This window comes from Panthera tigris, chromosome D3 (genome assembly GCF_018350195.1).
Source record: "Panthera tigris isolate Pti1 chromosome D3, P.tigris_Pti1_mat1.1, whole genome shotgun sequence".
In the NCBI taxonomy this organism is placed as follows: Eukaryota; Metazoa; Chordata; class Mammalia; order Carnivora; family Felidae; genus Panthera; species Panthera tigris.
Genome location: NC_056671.1, coordinates 81,894,219 through 81,918,109, shown reverse-complemented (window position 1 = coordinate 81,918,109; position 23,891 = coordinate 81,894,219). Strand labels below are relative to the sequence as shown.

Here is a 23,891-nt window from a genome sequence, read left to right as displayed (position 1 = left end):
TCATAATCCTATTAGTATTGCAACTTGATTTGTTTTAGTTTGGTTGTTATATTCTATTTGAGAGACCCCAAACTATGAATGAAAAGTGAGGATAATACTCACATAATGCATCCAAACCATTGATAATTAAAATACGGAATACTGAGTGAATTATTGCCACAGGGAAGAAGGATTTGCCTTAAAAGATTCATGTATAAACTTTATATAATAATGGATATAAAAATCATCTTGCATATTCCTTGGCACAAAGTACACATTTAATAAATGCTTGATGAATATAAATAGGTGGCTGATTTAGTAAATTAGTCTTATAAGTAGGCTATATAGTTTCTGGACTATTTCTTAGTTTTTATATCTTATATTCTACCAATCAGTTCAAAGAATATAAAGTCATCTTTGATAAAAATAAAGTTGTTCCTTTTTCTATGTAAAGCTGATCATTTTTATAGGCATATATTTAAAGCCTCAATAATTGTTCTAATTAAGTCTATGTCACTGTAGACAACAAGTACATTTCATTGAGAAGCACATGATGAGAGAACTTCTCAACCAAATGAATTCCTTTTCTGATGGCATAGGGCTTCCGTGGAAATTTCTTTTTTGGACAAAAACTTTTATAATATAGACACCACTATTGTAAAAAACAAAACCTTTTCATAATATTTTTAGAGATTTAACAATCATAGTGAGTAGATTAGGGTTTTTTTTTAAGTTTTCGTTTATTATATAGGCAGAAATTTTAGCTCATTTAAGTTTGAAGTAAAGGAAATACATATCCTACATCTCTAACATCTCTGAAAATTAAGTATCGATTTTTTTAATTGTCTAAATAAAATCTGGAGACAAATGACTTAGGCAGATAGTACATAAAGGGAGGTGTTTTTAGGAAGCTAACATGAAAAATTTGATTAGGTGGGGGAAAAGAAATTCTCGTATCTTTGAATGTTGCATAATTGCAGAGAGAGGAAAATTTCCAGGCATTGTTTTGAAATATACAGGGAGTTACACTGAAATTGACACTTGGAAGAATCTGAAAACCATGACAATAGTTCTGTAAGGGGATGGTAATTTGGCTATATAATTAAATTGGAATGTGTTCAGTAAGCAGATGTGTGCAAAGAAAGAAGCATCTAAGCTCGGGGTTTGTACTTCTTGATCTTTCTTTTGTTTGCCTTTTTATGAGGACACCCCATGGCTTTTTGTTGTTGCTGCCTTGTTGTTGTTGTTTTTCTCCTCTCTAAATTAGCTTCTAGCACGAATACCCTCCTTGGGTTTATTCAGGAGGCATCCAGGCTGCAGAGTTCCATTTTGTCAACAGATGGCGTAAGACATGATTCTCCATGCACAATGACTTCCAAACAACATTTTGCTCTCGCTGTCCCAAAGTTGATTTGAAATTATTTCCATGCTACTGTTGAATGGAAATGAACCTCTTTGGATTTTGAATGTCACTGAGAGATGTGACATTATTTGCAAATGGCACAAAAACCAAAGTTTGGTTTTTTTTAAGCCATCAAAAGTAATTTCAAGACAAAAATTCTAGTATGGATTTCTACAGCCTACCGCAATGCACAACTACCCTTGCTACCGTTTCCTATACCCCACAATGCAGGGCCCCAATTGCCATGAAAATATGGATGGCAGTCTCTACTCAGATACTTCTTAGCAAATTCCTGGTGACCATTATTTTGCTTGCACAAACTGATACAGTTTGACTGTGTTGCATTTTAGTGCCAACATAATAGCATATGGAAATTTGATTCAACACACATTTGGAAATAAACATAAAAGAGAAAACTTTCTAACATAATAACAGAGAGGAGAGAGAAGAAATTAGAAGAATTTTAGGGCTATAAGTGCTTTAGACATCACTGAGCTTAAACTGTCATTTATGGACGAGCAAACTGAAAGCCAGTGATACAAGCTGACTTGTCCAAACCACTCAAGAGTATCTCAATTTCCAGTGCTCTTGTGAGTCATATTTTTGGTAATAGAGATTGATTAAATCTTTAGTTCTAAGACTTGTCTCAGCCTTTCCTGAGGAGCCAGAGAAAGGCATACACAACAGAACTAGAGCAAGCAGAGTGACTTTTTGTAATACTCGGAGATTTGACACCAAAACCGATTTTCTGCACAAACTCTCCACTTGCAGAACTTTGCTAGTGATCATAGAACCGACAGGCTCTTTTTGCACAGACTAGGAGGTTTAAGTCCTCCGCCTTGGAATATGTAACCTATGCATGGTACTTTGTTGGTGATGTTGTTGCTGGGGGATGGAAGAGGTTCCCCCTTTCCAGTACGGACAACCAAGACGAGAAAGAGAGACAGAAAAAGAGAGAAAGAGGGACAATGATACAAGAGGTACCTGCTATGAGGTGACTGTATAAACTGCTATCCTCCCTCTAAAACTCCTGCCTCTCTCTTTGTTCATCTCTGGGCTATCTCATAGGGAATATTATAATTAAAATTGGTATTCATGATACTAACTCATGTGACTTGTAACTCCTTTTAAAAACTCTTTGATATTATTTTGTAATTTCCTGGAATTTTACTGCCAGAGATGGACTTTGTAGGAAAGAATAAATAATATTGGACTTTGGACATTTTCATCAATGCCACGAAAATATTCATTTGTAACATTTAAAGTGGTTTTGCACTATTTTCATTTGCATAACTCTCTTACATTGTATACACTAGTTGCATTGCAATTTTAACATTTGTGAATAACTTAAATTCATATTCTTCTCTAACTCTAATGCCAGCATTATTAACTCAACTTTTTAATGCATAAGCACAGTAGGAGGGTTTTGAAACACTAAGTCTATAAAAATGAAGTGTAAAAATTGATAAGAAAATCAAACAGCTCTTTTTCTGCACACAGGGTTGGAATACCTTGGACTCTCTGTCTTTTGTGGTCTGACTTCCTATCTTCTTTCTCCTTATATTCTAGGAATTCTGTTCAATGTCTGTTATATTCACCTTCAAATTCAATTCATTTTCTAAATAATCAGAAAAAAGGATTATCTATTTTTATATAAAATAATGTAGAAGTTTTTCAGGAAATAAAAGATTATAAGAAGATCCTCAAGTGCCAAAAGAGGGGGAAAAATCAGGAAGTTATTGCATGAACTTCAAGGATGCGTTACTGAACATTCTAGAATTGATCTTGCATAGAACACATTGAAAACAAACAATAAGACTTAAAGTGTAGCTTCTTGAAATTAAACTGGTAACTTATAGTGTTTTGAATGAATTGTGAAAAATCAAATCACATAATGAATACCAGAAATGGATGAATGAACATTGAAATTTTTGTGGCCAGTAATGACTAGAATCATTCTATGTTATTAGGAAAGCACCATTGAAGCCCAAACGTGTGACAAACATCTCTCTTCCAACCATGGAATGGAAGAGAGTCCAACAGTTTCTTGATTGCTGTGTAGGAGTTGGGGACATTTGTAGCATTGGGGGATATAAAGAAAAAGAGAAAACGTATAAATGCCTGACGCAGAACTGTTTTGTTAAACAGTGAAAAATAAAGGTTATCATATGGAATAAAGTCCAAGTATGAGAATCTTGGACCCAAATTATGTTCTGATTATTAGTGTTTTTGTTTTTCTTTCCAGAGCACAGGTGTGAATTTTGAGACGTTGACTACTCCTACCCTCAAAAGATAAAAGCAGTACCACCTCCAAATGTCATGAAGCATCAGCCTTGGTCAAGTCTCATCTGAGTTTTCCATCTCAAATGAGAAAATCTACAAACCACTATCACCCTGGTCAAGGTGCCTCTAATAGAGGCAGTAAATTAACTTGATAAAATACATTACAGATAAAATTTGATGAGAAAACAATAGAATACAATAACCTGATTATGATTTTGATTTTGATATTTTATGAATTTCTTAAAATTGTAGATTTAGAAAAAAACCGTACAATAAAATGTAATTAGGTGTTTTAAAACACAACCGATCACTGCTTAAAAGCTACTAGTTACTTTATTAACTCTTGTTGAATAAATTTTTCAACGAAGTGCTGTGATAAATGACTACATAAGATGCTGTAGACAAATATCACTCCCCTCCTAATCTATTAGATTGTATGTTATGAAAATTAACAAGTGATTTTACAAATTTAAGATAGACTTTAGATGCCATATTTTCTCAACAAGAGGCTGGATTCTTCTATATACAGATTCTTCTATATTTGAGATTCTCCTGAATTAGCAAGATCAGTATTTTTTCTGTGATTCTTTTTGGGTCAGAAAAATTGGAACAGGAAGAAAATGATGTTTCTACCACTGGGGAGTATTTTCTGACAGTTCTAATAGTTTTCCAGAAAGATAAGCCATTATAAAGTACATGTTAATGCAATTTATACCATTGTGAATTTTTCTCATAGATTAATTAATATTGAAGAAAATTCTTATTTATATTAATTTCATATATATTCAGTTACTTCATTCAGATCTTGCCATCAGATGACCTACCACTAAGCCAGCCTTACTGGTTGAAGAATAGGCTCATTATTCGAGCTCATTCTTTAAAATGTAGTATTACCAGAATCTATAAAGACTTGCCAGTTTTAAGACCTGCTGTGATCTAAAATTCAAGCTAACTCAGAGATGGGGACACTGGGAACTTAGGTGATTGTGTATCTGTCCTCCAACCCAAAATCTGGCAGCCAGGGAATTTGAGCAAACTATTAAGGAGGCTACCCCTCTGTTTGTTGATAAAATTACAGTGATAATATTAGTATCTTAACTTCATTTTCAGGATTTGATGAGATAATAAATTCAAAAATATCTTGGCACAATTCCTGGCAGTATAAAAAATACATGTCACTTTTTTTTTTCCTAACTAAGAAATCAATGTTCTAACAAGTGAGATGGAGAGCATAGAAAGATTTCAGTTCCAGTAGAACTGAAGATAAAGTTCTAGAGAAAGTTCTAGAGAAAGTGGAGAACTCTCACTGAACAAGGCAGGAGGTCAGTCGCAAGCACTGGCTTTGCCCAGTGGGGTGAGGAGATTGAGGCGGCAGAATTGGCCCCTAAACCAGAGACTTACACAGTCACACTGGCATGAAGCTGAGGGTAATGAGGAAAATTCTGGATCTGACATGCTGGTGCATAAGAGATTACTGATACATATCTACTTTGCTAGGTAAACATGTACTTTATCAGATAGAGAAGTTCAAGGATTTTCCTGCAGTTACGTGTAGGGATTGGGAAGGACCAGAAGTGCTGATAGGAAATACTCTCTGGCTCTCACCCACCTAGCACACACACAAAAAGCCTGAGCTATTTCTAAGGAAATGGACTTACTGATTTGACATATTGGATTAAGGAAACACAAGCAACTGTTTATTTTTATATTATCCTGCTCCCCTCCCAGAGTAGCACTTATTCCCCGGAAATGATGTGACTCGTGACAACCAACAGTTAGTCTCTCTCACTGGACTCTGGCTCTTATGCCAGGAAACAAAGAGAAGGAATGAGATCGTGCCTTATGGTATTATCCAAAAAAAAAAAAAGATGCAGGTTACACAGATCCAACATCCTTGAGCCATCATTTGGGCTCAGATTGTTGAGGATGCCTGCCCCCAGATTCCTCTTTCCATCAGAATGAGGCTTCCTTCTGACCAGTTCATCCACTTCCAAAGCTGGTTTATTAGAAACTAAAGGCTATATTTCATTGGCTTATTTCCTTTTTAGGTCTACTCAAATAACTAGTGTGCTTTACCATTAATAATTTAAATGATTTATATTGGTTGCAAATTCGAAACTTCATGCAAATGAGGAATGAAAATACTCTTGTTGCTTTGCTCATTGACCATGAAAAGGCTGTCTCTAATTCACATACTAAATAGTATATGTTAATATCCTAAAATATCCTAAACCAAAACATTCAAAATTATTTGTGCTTGCTCTTTTCCAAATGAGACCATAGAATCTGCATTCATAAGAAATCCTAAAACATAAGCTGTTTTCTCTACCATCCAAGGGTGAGGTCCTCAGTGAGGAGACAACATGTCAGGGCTCTCAACAAGTCACAATACAAGCTCTGACAGGACAAGTGACTCCTCAGAGAACACAAACTAATAAGCCCGACTTAGGACACTCACCCAATATTTACCCATTGTGCTTTCCACTTAAATGCAAACAGTCCGTAGGTGAAGGAAGTTTCAACTGTTTTACTAGAAAAGATGTTTAGATACGGCCATCTTAGTCATTATTTCAAATCTCTTGCAAGGAAAAAGGTAAGGCCATTTTTCTCTTTGATAGATGACCTCTATACTCATGAAAACATGCCATCAAAATATATATAAAACTGATTAAAATGAAAGGAAAAGCAGACACCAAACATAGAACTGTTCAGATATAGTCTTGAAATGGAAATATCAGGAATCATTGAAGTCATCCTAATTATTGCTGAATCCAGGATAGCCTGCCTTTATTTCGCCATCGGTGGCCAAGTTAAAATGGCCAGATGTCTCAGCTTGATGGCTCAAACCTTGCTTCTTAATGGACTGGCTCTGAACCCACTGAATTTTGTCATATTACCGTACATTCTGATGCTATTTCCCATCACTTCTCTCTCTCAGTGGCTTTTCCTCCTTCCCAGGCCCTGCCTCTTCATCCACTGAGGCTGTACATACATACAGGTTCATCAAATCCCCATCAACTCCAGGGCAGGCCAATCTGGCACCTGAAGAGTATGTTCAGATGCTAAACCCTGAAGGTTGAAAACCTTTTATTTAGCGCCAGATCTCTTACTAAGCCAACTGCTTTGTTCCAAAATATATCCACCCAGGGCATAGAAAGACGGTTATGAGGCATCCACATGACAGTTTTGTGTGATACTGAATTTTCGGCAATTTTGTTTTGTCTTCATATTCAGGCCTTTTTCATGTGCCTACAATTGTTAACCTTCCTGTTAAAGATTTAACCTTGTCATCAGTTGGGAATATTTGTATGGACGGGAATGAGAGAGAATGAGAAAGTAAATGACAATGGAGCTTGCAAAAAGTACTTCAATGAATGTAAAGGGAGGGGAATATCTCAGGTTTAATGGAAAGTATTCAGATGGAATGATTTTTATTTTCATTCGTATTTTACTTGGGAATGTCAATATATGGGTAAAAATTAACAACTGCTGTCTGCTGTGTATTTAAAACTTTGGTCAATGCTGTGGGTGATATAAAATTTATGCAAAATAGACACCCTGTGATAGCTCATACTCTAGTTTTTTTTAAATGTGCCAAAATTTGAGAATAGTAAAGGAATGTTAATACTTTCCAACTTTGTGTATTACAAACTATGTATACTGCATTTGCTTAGAAGAAAGATACCAGCGATTCCTAGAGAAGTCCCAAAATTTTCATGACGATACTTGAAAGTGTCTTGAGATATTGGTAGAGTTTGAAAAGATATAGGAGGGAAGGAAGAACATTCCATGATGAATTTGGCCTTGTGACACTGTAAGTAGAAAACTTAATTGAGCCTGCCCAGATTTTTCAACTACAGAAATTGAAGATAATAAATGGATATTGTTTTCAGCTGCCACATTTGAGATCATTTGTTACATATCAATGGAAAACTAATAGGCAACAATGTCATTATGAGTGCAGTAGACACATGATATACTACCTGAAGTTGTAATATATTTTTATTAACATGTTCGGTGTCATTTGAGGAAATACCCCTGCATCAATTCTTCATGTCACACTCGAAGATCGGTAAGATGCTCTTCATTTCTAGAAGCAAGGAGTGAAAACGTGACACGCTCAAAAAAGTCCCTTCTATCACTTTTCCCTTGGACTTTGTACAATGCATGCAGTTTACTACAAGGAGTGAAAACATGTGGATCTGAGGCATCTTGACGTGGACACCTGTATCCCACTGGTTGTGGATTCCCCTTCGACTATCTGAACCTTTTCATGCCAGTGAAATATTCATTTTCCCTTGAGCCATGTTGTTTTCTGTTGCTTACATCAGAAGCACCATGAGCTTCTCATGGGAAATGAATATTTTGAACTATAATCCTAGTCATTTAAAATACATAAAGCAAGGTACCATAGAAATCATCTCATTCCATCCCTATCATGTAATGTTTGGAGGACATTAAAATAGGTGAATAGAGATGAAAAGGAAGCCGAAACATAGGAAAAAATCAAGATGACCTTGGGTGTTAGATACAACACCAAAGACACAATCCATTAAAAAAATAATTGATAGGGGCGCCTGGGTGGCGCAGTCGGTTAAGCGTCCGACTTCAGCCAGGTCACGATCTCGCGGTCCGTGAGTTCGAGCCCCGCGTCAGGCTCTGGGCTGATGGCTCGGAGCCTGGAGCCTGTTTCCGATTCTGTGTCTCCCTCTCTCTCTGCCCCTCCTCCGTTCATGCTCTGTCTCTCTCTGTCCCAAAAAAAAAAAAAAAAAAAAAAAATTGATAAACCGGACTTCATTAAAATAAAAAACTTATGTTCCATGAAAGGATTGAGAGAATTAAAAGACAAACCATAGACTAGGAGAAAATATTGGCAAAAGACATCTGATAAAGGATTATCCAAAATAAACAAAGAACTCTTAAAACTCAACAATAAGAAAACAAATAATCTGATTTAAAAAATAGACCACGGTCTTTCACAGATACCTCATCGGTGAAGATAGAGTGGTGGCAAATAAACATGCACCATGTCATAGGTTGTCAGGGAAACGCACATGAAAACAGCAATGAAATACCTTTCCACTGCTTGTGGAATGGTTAAAATCTAGAAATGGATAACACCAACACTGATGAGGTGGGAGAGCTATAGGAACTCCCATCTATTGCTGGTGGAAATACTAAATGGTGCAGTCATTTTAGAAGACAGGTTGATGGCTTCTTACAAAACTAAATGTACTCTTATCATATGATCCAGCAATCACGCTCTTTGGTATTTACCCAGAGACTGTCCTTCAGTAAGTGAATGGATAAACTGTAGTTCATCCAGACAATAGAATATTATTCAGTGCTAAAAAAATCCAAACAAAACAAGCAAAAAACAAACAAACAAACAACAGCAACAAAGAGCTATCAATCCATGAAAACACATGGAGGAAACGTAAGCTCGTATTACTATGAGACAAACCAATCTAAAAAGACTACAGACAATATGATCTCAACTATATAACATTCTGGAAAAGGCAAAATTATGGAGTTGATAAAAGGATCTTTGATTTTTAGGCATGGAGAGGAAAGATGAATAAGCAGAGGGTGTAGGATGTTTAAGGTAGTGAAAATACTTTGATATTCTATTGATGTATCATTATACTGTTGTCAACCTAATAAAATGTACACCGTCAATAGTATATCCTAAGATAAAGTATGGATGTTGAGCGATTATGAAGTATCAATGTAGGTTCATCCTTGGTAAACAATGTGTCATTCTGGTGAGTAATGTTGATAATGGTGGAGGTTATGCATGTGCAGGGGCAGGGGGTATATATCGGAAATTTGTACCTGGCTCTCAATTTTGTGTGAACCTAAGACTGCTCTAAAAAATAGTCTGGAAAAAAAATAAAATGCATTCTTGAATGTGGAAAATAAATTGGGCTGCCCATCTTCATATCATGGCTAGGTGCCGGTGATTGCAGTCAATAGTCTGGTACTCTCTCAGATTTTCCAATTGGTTAGAGTTTGTGCCCCTCCTGTAATTTCCATAATTTCCAATTAGTCGAATAACTCACGGCAAGTGTTTTCATTAAAGATGACAAAACAGAGATTAAGTAGTTAGAACTCTCCTTTTCTGATTCCTAGGCAAATATTAGCATAGTTTAAGATAAAAGTCTAATCAACAACAACAAAAATATTTGAGAAAGGCCTTTTATCCCATGGATCTTAGTCATAGGGTTTGTTTGATATTGTTGTCATTCTCAGTTCATACTGATAAATTCCCATTCTCTGATACGAAATGAAGGAGATGATGTGTTCCTATTTCTGATGGGTGTACCATATGTGAATATTCCAGAGTCAAAATTCCTTTAATCATTGAGGATCTGTAAAAAGACCCACTAGAATTGTCAATGTCTTTCACTGAACAAGCCCAGAGTTCCTACTCAAGTATAAATTATCTTTAGAAATTTGTGTAGATTTCCTTGTCTAAGGAATGTACAAACCCAATGCCCACGTAATTTATCTTTCCTGACAGTTTTAAAAGAGGAGATAGGATTACTCATGACTTTGGCAGTACTGTTGTTCATACTTACTGATTATACATTCTAAACATCCTCATTTGAACTGTAGCTAATTTCATTTCATTTCATTTCATTGATCACTAGGTTTATCATACCAGTAAACTTCCTCATACTGGTCTATGAATAACTAACTGTTGCAATCCTTAAGAATGAACAAGAATCTCTACATTTTTCTACTCCTCTAAAATATTTGATGGAACTAGAGATTCCATTTGCCCAAAATACTTATCAAGAATAGAGCCATGAAGATGTTGTAAATCTACATAAATCTACTACTGAGTCTAGTTGATTTGTTTTTCCAGATCTTTCTGTCTGTACTGAACAGATAATCCAAGAGGTATCCATGCTCAAATGCTACCCTTAAGTGAAAATGAAAAGTTATAAGCATTTAGAAAATAACATTGGTCTTATTTATACAGGATAATAAATCCCCCATGTCTGGGTATAATGGGATTCTGTGGAACTCATAATCAGAAACTGCTAGGTTTGAATTCCAACTTCCTCATTTAACTGTGTGATCTTGAACTAGACTGTTAAGCATTCTGAAGCTCAGTTTCCCAATGCATACATGTGGCTCCTAATAATTTATGGGTTTTTTTTTTGTTCATTTGTTTGTTTTTTTAGAAAAGAAACATTACGTATCTGTATTCGTTTTCTACTTTTTAGGCAGGATTTGTCTCCGTGCTAGATTCAATGGACTCATATACTGTAGATCCATGTTATTCTGTTGCAGAGAAGAGTAGTCGTCTTGCAATTCCCCAGGTACAGAAATATGATGAATAATTTTAGAAAGAAAGTTAACTGAATTCCTTTAGAAAGAGGCATTGTAAGAATAATAACAATTGCCTTTAGAACCTTGTGGTTCAAGTACCTGATTGGTACCTTAGTAGCTGAATAGTCTTGGATTTGCTGTTAATCTTTCTGGAAATCATCCTCCTTGTTTTATGGAAGATGAGACATGGTACTGAATGAAAAATCTATTTGAAAAGCAAAAGCCCAACACAAATTTAAGACCTAATTTTAGTGTTGATATTATTATCTGTTTTTCTTATATTGGTCAGCAGTAATTCTATCACTTAGAGCTTCTCTCAGGTTTTATAAATCTCGGTCATTAGTAAACTGCTACCCAATATTCCTGTCCTCCAATAATTCATTTTGCTTCCCTAATGGAATAGTGAGTGAGAAGTGGCTTCCCAAATGGAAGTTATAGCTCACAGCCTCAGCTCCCTTGCATCTGGATAGTTCTATATTAATAGTTCCTGCTCATGGAATGTAAACAGAAGTAATGTGGTTGGTTCTGGGCCAAGAGAGCTAAGAAACGTTTCCTTAATGAAGAATATAACCAGTTAACAAATACGTATTCCTTGCAGTAACCAAAAGAAATGACACAAATGATATGTAACTATTCATATGAAAAGATCTAAGAAGAAATCCAGCCTCTGTATTTTTCTAAAACAGGTAACTTTTTCTAAAAAAGGACGTCATGGGGTCTTCTCTAATGAAGGGTGAGTAGGACTTGTACAAGGCAAAGACAGAGGGGACGTGGAAAGTGTTGGCTGATGAGAGGAAGTATTTGCAAAAACCTCCGAGGCATGATGGAGGCTGGTGAGACTGATTAGCCAAAGAAGGGCAGATCCGCCTAGAACAGAGAGCAGGAAGTGGGAAAGAGGGAGGTTGTAACTCTGTGGTATAACAACAAATAAACTAACTGCTTAATTACTATTTCCTCTTGTAAAGTAAAGCTAATATGCCCTCCTGTAACATTCCTTTGTTTTCTTTGTGTTTTTTTTTGTTTGTTTTTTGTTTGTTTGTTTTTCTTTTTCTGCTGCAGGAAGCATTATAAGAATAAAAAAAAACTCGTGGAAAAAAATATGAGTTTGCACAAGTACACATACATGTATACATACATGCATATGTATGTGTGAATCTTGAAACTGAACTAGTATGAAAGATTTCTGAATGGAAACACCACTTTTAAAAAAAGCTCATGATAAGCAAATGTTAAATTTCTAACAAGAGAACCACACAAATAATGACTGGGAGAAAAAGAAGTCCTGATTTCCTTCTAATGGTGATAAAAATCTATTAGTCTTTGGGGCGCCTGGGTGGCTCAGTCAGTTGAGTGTCCAACTTTGGCTCAGGTCATGATCTCGTGGTTCGTAAGTTCCAGCCCCGCGTCAGGCTCTGTGCTGACAGCTCAGAGCCCGGAGCCCGCTTCAGATTCTGTGTCTCCTTCTGTCTGCCCTCCCCCTCTCGTACTCTGTCCCTCTCTCTCTCTCTCCCAAAAATGAATAAACATTAAAAAAAAGTTTTAAAGAAATGATTAGTCTTTGTATTATATGTAAACACAATTATTTAGGTAAGAAAGCCCTAATTGGGCATTTTCATAGAAACCTTTAAGATCATTTTGGAACACTAGTCGTAGTTGATACACCTGAATTTTCAAGTCAACACTCATTTTGTTTTTCAAATGAACATCGTTCCCATTTTAAAATGCCAAATGATTTGGACACATCTTTATCTCTTAGCTTAGTCACATGGAAAAATGTTTAAATAAAACCTGATCGATTCTTGGGCTGCTGTGGCAGTTGTTGAGATTGGTGTCAACACAAAGGAAACTTTTTTTTTAATGCACTGAGAGAAGTATTTATTCTTCCCATGGCAGGATGAGTATACATGGGGGTTGCTCTCTTTCCCGGGGAGTATCCAAGTCTCTCCAACCATTTGTGGCATGCTGAGTAAAAGCGTTATGGTGCTGTTTGTTCACACACGATTATTTGTTCTACAGCCGGTGAGATCTTATTGTCCAAAATAATTGTTTCAAAGGAGGTGTACTTTTCCCATTATAGAAACGAAGCGATCAAAGCTTAAAAGATCTAAGGACACACAATTCTGTCAGGACAGGAACAACAATGACAATGGTAAGAATAGTTTATGTTGAACACTTAGTGCCAGGCCCTGAATGAGCCCTTCGGTAGGTTAGCTCATTTCGTCTTTGTAACAGTGAACATAGGAAGGATGTCCTATCGCCCCATTTATAGACTGGAAACTGAGGCACAGAGGGTGAAGGTCCTTGCCCAAAGTCAAGCCTCAGATGAGCCCAGGCAGTCTGGCTCTAAAGCCCGTGAGTGTTTCCTTTCACACTTTTACTCATGAACAAGAGGCCTCTCCTTTTGCAATGAGCATGTAGAGAAGAGAGCCAGGTTTCGCTGAGAAGGGTATCGGATCCTCCAATATCATTATCCTTCATCACACTGCAACAAAAAATAGAAACACTGGCACCAAAGTGCTGGCCTGTTTTTAAATCCCAAAAGGCAGATGGTTATTTTTAATACACTGACCTAATTGCGTGTGGTGATCCAAGGTCAGCGTAAAACTCCAGAGAGAGCCTGAAGTATCACCTGAGTTTATGTCGGGCAGAGGGAGAACAGAATCATCTTAAACGGCATTTCTTGATTTGAGGTTTCATTCCTCACCCAGAGCCATCACATTCTATCAGAGCGGACTCACAGTCTTTGGTTAGGGGTGAGGACGCCTGGCGGGGGTGGGGTGAAGGAAGAGACTGGGTTAGTATGAAAACACACCACCTTTCCAGAAGCATGCCGGCACCTGCAGTTAGCATTCGGCAACAGCAGAATCAGAGCGGTATTCTGTATTATTTCTAGAGTGTCACAATGTGATAATAACATGCACTTTGGATTATGTCAGCAGGGCCATGCCATAAACGACTACATTCCCTGGTACCGGAATTGAGTATGAAGTGTAACTTGCATGAGTTTGAGAGGTAACTGTTGGCGATCTTTCTAAGCCCAGTTCCGCACAGATAAAGAGGGGGGCTTCTGAGTCCGTCTGACTCCCCAAGGCAGAGAGTTACGGTTCTAGTTGCCACGGAAACACAGTACCTCAGATACAAAATATGAAAACTAGAAGAAGGATGGCTGACATATTTTTGGTCATATTTTATGACATTTTTTAAATGTTTTGTCTCATTAAGTACTCATAATGACCTTATCATATCTCTGGGACACTGAAACCCAGCGTACAACCTGGAACTTTTGCCTCTGTTATCATAGGATGCAAATAACACTATAGAACTGAACTGACTCTTGTAATTATGATAATATTGGAAAATACATTGGGCTCTACTCCTTGGAGCAGCAAAACCACGTCTCCACGCATGAGACCTACACTGGTGTGGATTTCAGGGTGATGAGATCCCAAGGGCACTTATGTTTGTTCGCCCTGTAGTTGTTATTGCTTATTTTAGTATATGGATCGGAAAGAAAGAGAGCGAAAAAAAATCAAATGATGGAGTAAGGAGATAAGTCATAGTTATCTAATTTCATGTTTAACAGTATCAATAAAATTTTCCTGGGAATCTGGAAGCATTAGCAACAGACGGCATTCTGGTGTGAGAATTAGAAAATCATTTCTTTAAAAAAAAAAAAAGAAAAAAGAAAATCATTTCTGAGGAAGCATTGAGATGTGGTCTGCAGCAGAGGTCAGCAGACACGTTTGTAAATTGCCAGAGAGAGGACGTTTCACCCGGTGGGGCATACCCTTTCTGTTGTAGCTAGTCAGCTCTGCCATAGACAACACATAAATGAATGGAAATGGCTTTGTTCCGATAAAACGTCCTTTATACAAACAGTCAGAATGCTAGATTTGATCCTCAGGACAGAGAACACCAACCATGGTTTAGAGCGAGAGCACAGACTCAAGCCTTGATGCGCCCAAACCTGGCATTACATGAAAGTCAATGCAGGAAGAAGCTTCAGGGATGGATCCAACTTAGAAGCTGGGGCCCCAACTTAAGTGGGGCCAACTTAGAAGCTGGGTTGTAGGCTAGCAAGACAAAGAAGAAGAGTATCTAAATATGTGTAAGCCAGCCACAGGGGATGGTCATCCCAACGATATGGGCACATAATACACGACAATGTGGGATATGCCGGGTACACAGCATAAATTTATGAGACATTATAGTTGAATTCCATATTCACGTACTTAAGGCCAACCCCCCAGTGAGAAAAGTGGAAGAATACACGGTCCAACACATCTGCTCGTGACTGTTTATGCTTTATGCTTTGTGTATATAGCAGGCGACGTTATTTTACAAGATTCCACTTACCTTTGATTCATAGCTCTAACTGTCGGTAATTGATTGTATCGAGTGAGCCAGAATTTGTTTCTATTCGACTGCTACCTAATCAACCTAATCCACATTAGCAGTCTTTCAAATGTTTGAAGGACATTACCATGAACGTTTTCCCTGGGTTTCTCTCCTTCGGCAAACTAGACTTCCCTCCCTTCCTTTGGATGTATACAATGGAATGGAGATTGTACGTACCCATGATTTTCAGGATGCCCACAAATATGCAGATACACCCCTACAATAAAGTAGACTTCCATGGTCCTCTATTAGGGATCATTATAATGTTCATAATAATTAACATGCAACCATACATGATATGTGTTAATAAATGATGTATATAAATAACTAATATCCCTTCCTTTTGCAGTGTAACTTGTCCTCTTTCTCAACCAAATATGATACTTTGTCAGAACGAAGAAATACATAGGCAAGCGTGAGGCATGACAGAAGGAGTAGTCCGGGCTTACAGGTGTGTGTGAGAGTATGAACCAAAAAGTCAGAGGATGTCGTGGGGAGTTATATCTTTATTTAAAATAAATAGCTCCTATATGGTGCTGTATACGTGGCAGGTGTTCAGAACACATTTTTTTTTTTTTTTTGAGTTTCAGAGAGGGCTCAAGTGAGTGAGGGGCAGAGAGAGAGAGAGACAGAGAGAGAGAGGAGATAGAGAAAGAGAAGCAGAGCTCACACAGGGCCTGCATTTTACCCAAAAACGGGGATCGTGCTCACCCAATGTGGGACTTGAACTCATGAACTGTGAGATCAAGATGTGAACCGAAGTCAGATGCCTAATGACTGAGCCACCCAGGTGCCCCAGGAAGTTCTAAGCACACATTTTTAATGATTAACTAATTAGTAATAATACATTTAATAGCATTAATAGGCACTGACACCTCTACTTACTAACAGGCCACAAGAACTCAACGCCCACTTTTCAGAACCTCTCCAATCAAGTTGGATATTGACTAAATAGATGTGTTGGGGGGAAGAAACTTGCTTGTGAATTATCCCATGCATGGTTCCTGTTGATTTTATTTTGTTTTATTTATTATTTATTTCCTTATTTATTTATTTTGCAATGTTTGAGGGTTTTTTGATGTTTATTTATTTTGAGAGAGAGAGAGAATGAATGTGAGTGGGGGAGGGACAAAGAGAAAGGGAGACAGAGAATCCCAAGCAGGCTCCCTGCCGTCAGCACAGAGCTTGCTGCGGGGCTCGATCTCATGAACCATGAGATGATGACCTGCACCAAAACCCAGAGTCGGACGTTAACCAACTGAGCCAGTGAAGCATCCCAATTCATGTTAATTTTAAAAGAGAAGATCATTGTTCAAGTTTTGCAAAATCATCATCTTCTCATAGGTTTCTACCACATACTTTTATAAATTCTCCAGGTCTCCACCTTTTCTCCTTTACAAGCAATAGCCACCCTTCTCACAGTATCTCCGCTCTCTTACCAAGTCTCTAGCATCCTGTTCACTTTTCAAAGCCTTGATGCTATCTGACTTCCTCCTCAAGGCCTTTTTTGGCACGTTCCATCAGAATTAATTGTGTCTTCCTCAGCACTCCCATGGCAAAACTTGTATTTAGCAAATTAATTTTCTCACGGTTTACTTAGTTATTTATATGCTTATGTCCCCCACAAGGGTTTAAGTTCTCCATAGCGGTGACTATTTCTAACGCATCTTTGAACATTCACTGGGCCGGATTCAGGACCTTGTGCAAAGTGCGTGCTCAAACCAGGTTCACGGAATCCGATTGCAACCCGACATAGGATTTCAACATGATCACATTCCATGTTTGACTGTGGACATTTCGGCCACGAAAAGTGTGGCACAGGATGTATTTTCAAAAATTAAGCCAGTTAAAATTAATTTCCTTCTGAGAGTCATTTTAGAATTTCACAAGAGCCCGTGTGATAATTAGGGACACTCAGGAGTGTCACCAATCCTGGAGTTGCCAGTCACTGGGCCATCCAACATGACCCCCCGAAGCTGCTCTCAGGTGGCTATTAATTTCACTGACTGCAAAATGTGTCAAGGTTTATTAAGTGAAAATCTCATAAAGGTTTGAAAATAAAGTAGTGCTTATGCAGTACAGATAGTATGTGGTTCAGTTCCCTCCAGAAGAAGAGAATTAATAAACAAAGTAAAGCAGCAGTGTGTTTATTCTCAGGAGTGTCCTTCAAGGATGTTGATGGGAAGTATGGTGCACTTAATTCTTGCATTTAAGGGAAATACAGCATGAAGTGTATGTGAGAGCAGAGTCAATTGGAATCTTTTGGACTTGAAATAAGAAAGATGGCTCTGTGTTCACACATAAATTATACAGCAATCAATATTTTAATTTTAGCTCCGCTGAAATATAATTTTTCTTCTTATTATCCTTCATTTCCAATAGAGTCGGAGTGTTACTCAGGCCAAGTGGAATATGAAAGAGGGACTACCCCGAGGACCAAAGCCCTTTCCCTGAATCAAGGAGCCCTTGGAGGGAAGCCCTGGTGAGAAGAGGTCTTGAATTAGCCTGGGCTGGAGCTATTATGGTATGGAGAGAGGTAAAGGGTAACACTTCATTAAAGCTAAAAGGTGAAAAGCTGTGGATTTAATTGAATTAAATGACAGCACGCGTAGACAGAGTGAGAAAGCTTTCCCATAGAATCAGCGCTCTCTGGAGGGAGGGAGTTTAATTCTTCCTGTCATCAGGCTGAGGGAAAGTGTGGTCCCAGTTAATTTCATTTGTCTCAAGGAGGGGAACGTATCTGGGAGGTGATGGGCATACGGTTTAGTGAGAGGAAGCTGGGGCTTTCTGAGATGCCTATGCACTTCGGAGAAAGGCCGCTCCAGTACGAACTCACAAGGATGAACTTAGCGGGCAGCGCCTGAAACAGGCTGAAGAATGTACCAGAGTGATGAGAATCGCTGCTGTTTTAGTCAAATGGATAAACGTTTGCTCCTTCAGTCATGCCGTAGATCGGTTATAGATTGGCAGCGCAGATGGCCCGGTAGCTCTCACCCAGGGAGGCTGAACAAAGATTTTACCGTCCAGTCAGTCAGAGGAGCAGAGAGAGTATATATGAAAGAAGAAACGGAAAATTAAGCTTGTCCATGCTGTGAGATTCAGCGCACAACTCACTTAGGTTTCCGAAGCATACTTTTAGCTTGAAATGTCACTAAGAGTAGAGACTAAAAAAAGCAGCTTTCGACATGAGAATTATTTAAGCTAAGTCAAGAATCCAATACTGTTTTAATAGCCATTCAATTATGCATTATTGCTCTGTCTGCTAAAAAGAAAAAGAACACGCAAAACACAATCCTTCCCATGATAAAAGGGCTTCTATTGTGTGGCCAAACATTTTCTAATTTGATGGCAGAATTTCCGCATTTCAAATACAGATATCCCCTGCTTTTCAAAAGTTCATATTATGCCCCTTTCCTTTTATGAAAGACCTACAGTAGGACCTGTTTTGACTGTCGGAAAGAAACCCGATAGTGATTCACATTAAAACAAAACCAAACCAAAAAAGACGAAAAGCCAAAAGATAATCAGTGCTTGTTTGTGCCAAGCCCAAAAGAGGCAGTCTGCACCCCGGCAGCGAGAGCGACACCCCAGCTCCTCCCTCGTGAACTACACCCCTCATTTCAGCAAAAAGTCACCAGAGCTCTGAGCTGTCTCTGAGGGTGTGTGCTTTATCTGGATTTATTTTGTGCATCCGTTGGCAAGATGCGTCCTAAGGCATCAGAAAAGCCCAAGATAGGTTATGCTTTGGGTCTAGGAATGCTAAAAAAAGTTTCCACATAAATTAATGGTAATTGCTTCTTGGCTTTTCACCATTTGGGCTTAGGAACAATTTCTTAGGAACACTCTGCTTTTAGATAGTGGGAGAAACCTGTAGGCACACAATACAATATTTTGAGCTATCTCAATGGTATTCAAGTCCCAACATGCTCAGAAGGCCTCCTACATTGTAAACCAATTAATCTGATATAAATGAAAAAATGGGATGCATCGAGAAAATGAAAAATGTGCTAATGAGTGTCCACTATATTTGGAGAGGAGAAAGTGGGAATCTTGAAATAAAGTTATCGATACATGTGAGAGCTTTACTATGTCCCCCTCCACTGGATAGGATCCCAAATTGAAGCAAAACAAGAAATTAGTCATTCCCTCAAAGCGCAGCTCTGTATGTTTTCTTAAGTGGTGTTATTCATTATATGATTTACGCCTTGATAAGTATAGTTGCAAGAGAGGACATCTGAAATATGTCCACATCACGAAGCTACACAGGGCTTTTCAATCAATCAATCATCATTATCACCATCCCCTTTATCAGATAATGAAGTACCAGGTCTCATTCCTTGAAAATTATAAAATGTCTTCATTATATGTAACATTGCACCAATATCTTGCCACATTAAAAGCGTATACAAACATGGGACTTTTAAGAAAGGGAGAACAGGATTTCATACACAGTAATTTAAATCCTTTTACTTCATATATTAATGATTCAAAGCCTATCAATAACATTTTCTGAAATGAACAATGTGATTAAATAGACTTCATTAGTTTTGAAAGTGAAAAGTTAGTGATTTGATATGAATGACTTAAGGTTGAAATCTGGGTTAATATTGGTATTAGCTTTAAGAGCTACGCTGTTTAGTTGTTTTTATTTTTTGACTAATGTAATTCTTTCTTTCTTCCCTGATGTTCATGCTTTTATAAATTTCCTTGATGTTCATGTTCTTATAAATTGTTTTCATCACAACCCTGAACCACCTGTTGTTCAGTATTTGTAAAGAATCAACTTAGATACTGTGTCCACTTTGCTACTTACTTTTTGGAAGGCAAATGCAGAATCTGTGACTTTGTCATGGCCAGCAGTGGGAGTTCTGCATAAATCTATGAGATAATTTGTTCCTATTCTGCAGTAGTGTTATCTACAAAGCCATGTAATCCTTCTTTGTGGAATTTCTTTGCAATGCAAACCATCTGACATACAGAATAAGAGAGAATAGATGTCAATCATTTATTAAATGTTACAAAGCTTAAATTCTTTCTAATGTTAGATATGCAATAAATATTAAAATCAATTCTAATATTTTCCTTCCACAACCCAATGCACTACTTGCTGTGAAAGCACCCTACCTGGGAAATCATTATGTGGAGAGATGATCCATTTTCATTTGCTGTGAATAAATTCAACCTCAGAATTTCAGATATGGTACCTGTAATGACAATAATTTCATTAGCTGTTTTTTGCCACAGTTTCATTAGTGCCTTAGGGCTTTATTGTTTCTCATTTCCTATCTAATAAGTTATCATGTTTCCCCATTATAAAGCTTTCTTTAAATAGAAAAGTAAAGTTTAAGATATAAAGTGTCATATATTTTTCTTGAAGTAATTTTTGAAAGCATTCACTTTTTAAAAAGAAAATAATACTTTAGCATGTGGGTTAAATTTTAAAATGTGACTTTTAAATGGATGTCCTTCGAATCTTTTGACTGTCCTTCCAAAGTGATCGAGAAGTTGTCTTCTTAAAAGGTAAGAATTCTGTAAGCGTAGGAGACGTTTACCGAGCGCTCCTTTTTCTGAAAATTGCCAAGCCCCTAATCTTTATGGCTTAAAATGACGAAATCTGGCATAAACGTTTACAATATCTAATGCATCCTGTCCAAGATAGATTGGAAGAGGGACAGAGACCTGTTGCAAACATGGATGGATCTTCATCCTTACTCTGTGATTAAGATGAAGGGAAAAAAATTCTTTCTCTCCCTTTCTCCATCTGGTGGCTATATAAGTCTCTGTGTTTCCTTGTATATGAATCTAATTTCAGGAAGACATCTACAGAGAAAGAGAGGGAAACAAAAATGTATAGAATTAATACAAAAAAAAAAAAGAGCTTTAAGAGTAAACATGGTAAGTTGACATGAGTTCATTCCCGAAAACGAAATGCATCTCCTAAACTCTGAGTTTGTGAAACTTTCTGATATCCTATTAATAAATCATTTCACTCCTCCCAAAGCATCCTTTCAATTTTTTTCCTCTTCCTTATGAACAATTAGGAATTCATTTCATTCTTTCTTAAATTTGTACATCAACATTAGCAGTATTATGAACTCACTGTCACTCTCTTTTAGCATCTGGTAAATTAAAAAAAAAAAAAACAAAAACACCCAATTCTGTAAATAGTATCTTTCTGAACTACTATAAAGAGAAGAAAAAGTAACCTTCATTGATTTAAATTTTCAATCATGTGTTATACACATTAAAAATAACACTCAATTTTGAGTCGATACATTATTTTCACTCCAAAACCTGTTAAAAAGTCACATTCTCAATAATTTTTCACTTTCTGCTTATGTGCACAAAACATACCTTAATTTTTTCTCAAAATTAGAAACTTAATTGCATGAACTTACGTTATTACTAAGCCGATTTAAAATTAATTGACACTTTTATTTTTTTTTATTAGGTTCTACTCAGAAAGATATATCTGAGTATGGTCTCCTTGTCTTTGATTAAAACATGAATAATAAAGGTAACTAGCTCCCCCCAATTCTGACATGTTTCATTCCCAGAGGTTTTAAATTTTTCTAATGTTTATTTATTTTTGAGAGAGAGAGAGACAGAGCATGAGTTAGGGAGGAGCAGAGAGAGAGGGAGACACAGACGGTGAAGCAGGCTCCAGGCTCCAAGTTGTCAGCACAGAGCCTGACGCGGGGCTCGAACTCATAAACAGCGAGATCATGACCTGACCCCAAGTCAGACGCTTAACAGACTGAGCCACCCAGGCGCCCCCCCCAGAGGTTTCAGTTGCTATCAATATGATATATTCTTATTATTTAGCTAGCTTAGGTATATATTTATGAATATGGGTACATGCAATATGTATTATTGGTTTGCATTTGGTTTGCATTATTTCCCTAGTATATTTACAATTCTATAGTTTGCTTAAGAGTATAGATGCTGGAGCTGGTGTACTTGGGTTTGAATTTCAGTTCTATTGGCTAGTAACTTGACACCTTGTTACATAGGTAACAGACAAGTTACATAAGTTTTGTATACCTCCATTTCCTTGCTTGCATAATGAGGATAAAAATAATAAACTGGACTGTTGATTTGCGGGGAGGGAATGAATTTAGTTAATATGTGGGGCGCCTGGGTGGCTCAGTCGGTTGAGTGTCCGACTTCGCTCAGGTCATGATCTCGCGGTCTGTGGGTTCGAGCCCCATGTCGGGCTCTGTGCTGACAGCTCAGAGCCTGGAGCCTGCTTCGGATTCTGTAACTCCCTCCCTCTCTCCCCCTCCCCCACTCGTGCTCTGTCTCTCTCTCTCTGTCAAAATTAAATAAATATTAAAATTTTTTTAAATCATACTTTAATTTAGTTAATATGTGTACCTATATGCACATAAAACTGTTTAGTTTAAATATTATTTTAAAAACTGTTATTACATTTTTTCAGTTAACTTTAAATATTTTTAGATTTTTTTCATGTAAGGCTATTCTTTTTTTTTTTTTTTAAGTTTATTTATTTTGAGAGAAAGAGAGAGAACATGAGTGGGGGAGAAGCAGGGAGGAAGGGAGAGAATTCCAAGCAGGTTCCATACTGTCAGTGCAGAGCCTGACATGGGGATCGAACACATGAACCATGAGATCGTGACCTGGGTCGAAACCAACGGTAGGAAGCTTAATCAACTGAGCCGCCTAGGGGCCCGAGATCATGACCTGAGTCAAAATCAAGAGTCAGAAGCTTAACTGACTGAGCCACCCAGGCACCCCACAGGCTACCCTGTTAGTCTTAATTAACACCTGATGGGTCATAATTTTGGATATACCATGAATGAATTGGCTATTCCCCAAATAATGAACTTTTAAAATACTCCCAGTATTGAATTATTATAAGCAACATTATAAGACACTTTTCTGCATATCTCAGGGCTTTTTTTTCCGTAGTATGGATACAAAATGAGTAGAGATGCTATATATTGCAGTATGCACATTCCCAATTTCAGCAGGTTACAACCAAATTGCTCTTATAACTACAGATATTATTCCTTTTCTCCACAATCATCAACACTTGATATGAACTTTAAGCTTTTGGCAATCTCAGGAATTTTAATTTGTTGTTTTAATTGGCGTTTTCAATAAATAATGAATTTTATTATATTTTTGTGTTTTATTTATGGGTTTGTCATGCGTCCCTATTCCTGCCAACTTAACAATGGGATGCTTAGTTAGTCTTATTATTATGCAGGTTTTAGCTGTACATTTTGGACAACAATCCCCTATCTGCCATGTATGTTGCAAATCTTTGTTTCACAGTTTACTCCTTAATTTCTAAATTGATGATATTTTAAATAGAAGGTACACCTATTAATTTTAATATGTATATATATTTGCGGGTATGTCACAGTTATATGTGTACATGTATACATGCATATACCTAACTTTTATAATGTCTGAGTTATTGATGAAGAAGGGGAAAATGGTCTGTTGCTAAATTTAGTAT

General features: G+C 37.3%; 1 long non-coding RNA gene across 7 annotated transcripts in view; it reads right to left on the bottom strand.

Moving 5' to 3' along the window:
• The window catches only part of LOC122232597, a 39,790-nt gene that overhangs the window by 10,689 nt on the left and 5,210 nt on the right, over positions 1-23,891 (bottom strand). For 3 of the 7 annotated variants that reach the window (XR_006209949.1, XR_006209946.1, XR_006209944.1), the window contains exons 3-6: positions 21,083-21,223; positions 20,217-20,371; positions 13,575-13,768; positions 12,886-13,487 (exon numbers count right to left, since the gene is read on the bottom strand). This is a non-coding gene — a long non-coding RNA (uncharacterized LOC122232597). Of the gene's footprint in view, positions 1-7,678; positions 7,755-12,885; positions 13,488-13,574; positions 13,769-20,216; positions 20,372-20,527; positions 20,608-21,082; positions 21,224-23,891 lie in introns of those variants that run through there. The other 4 variants (XR_006209945.1, XR_006209950.1, XR_006209948.1 and 1 more) reach the window with 4 other exon arrangements.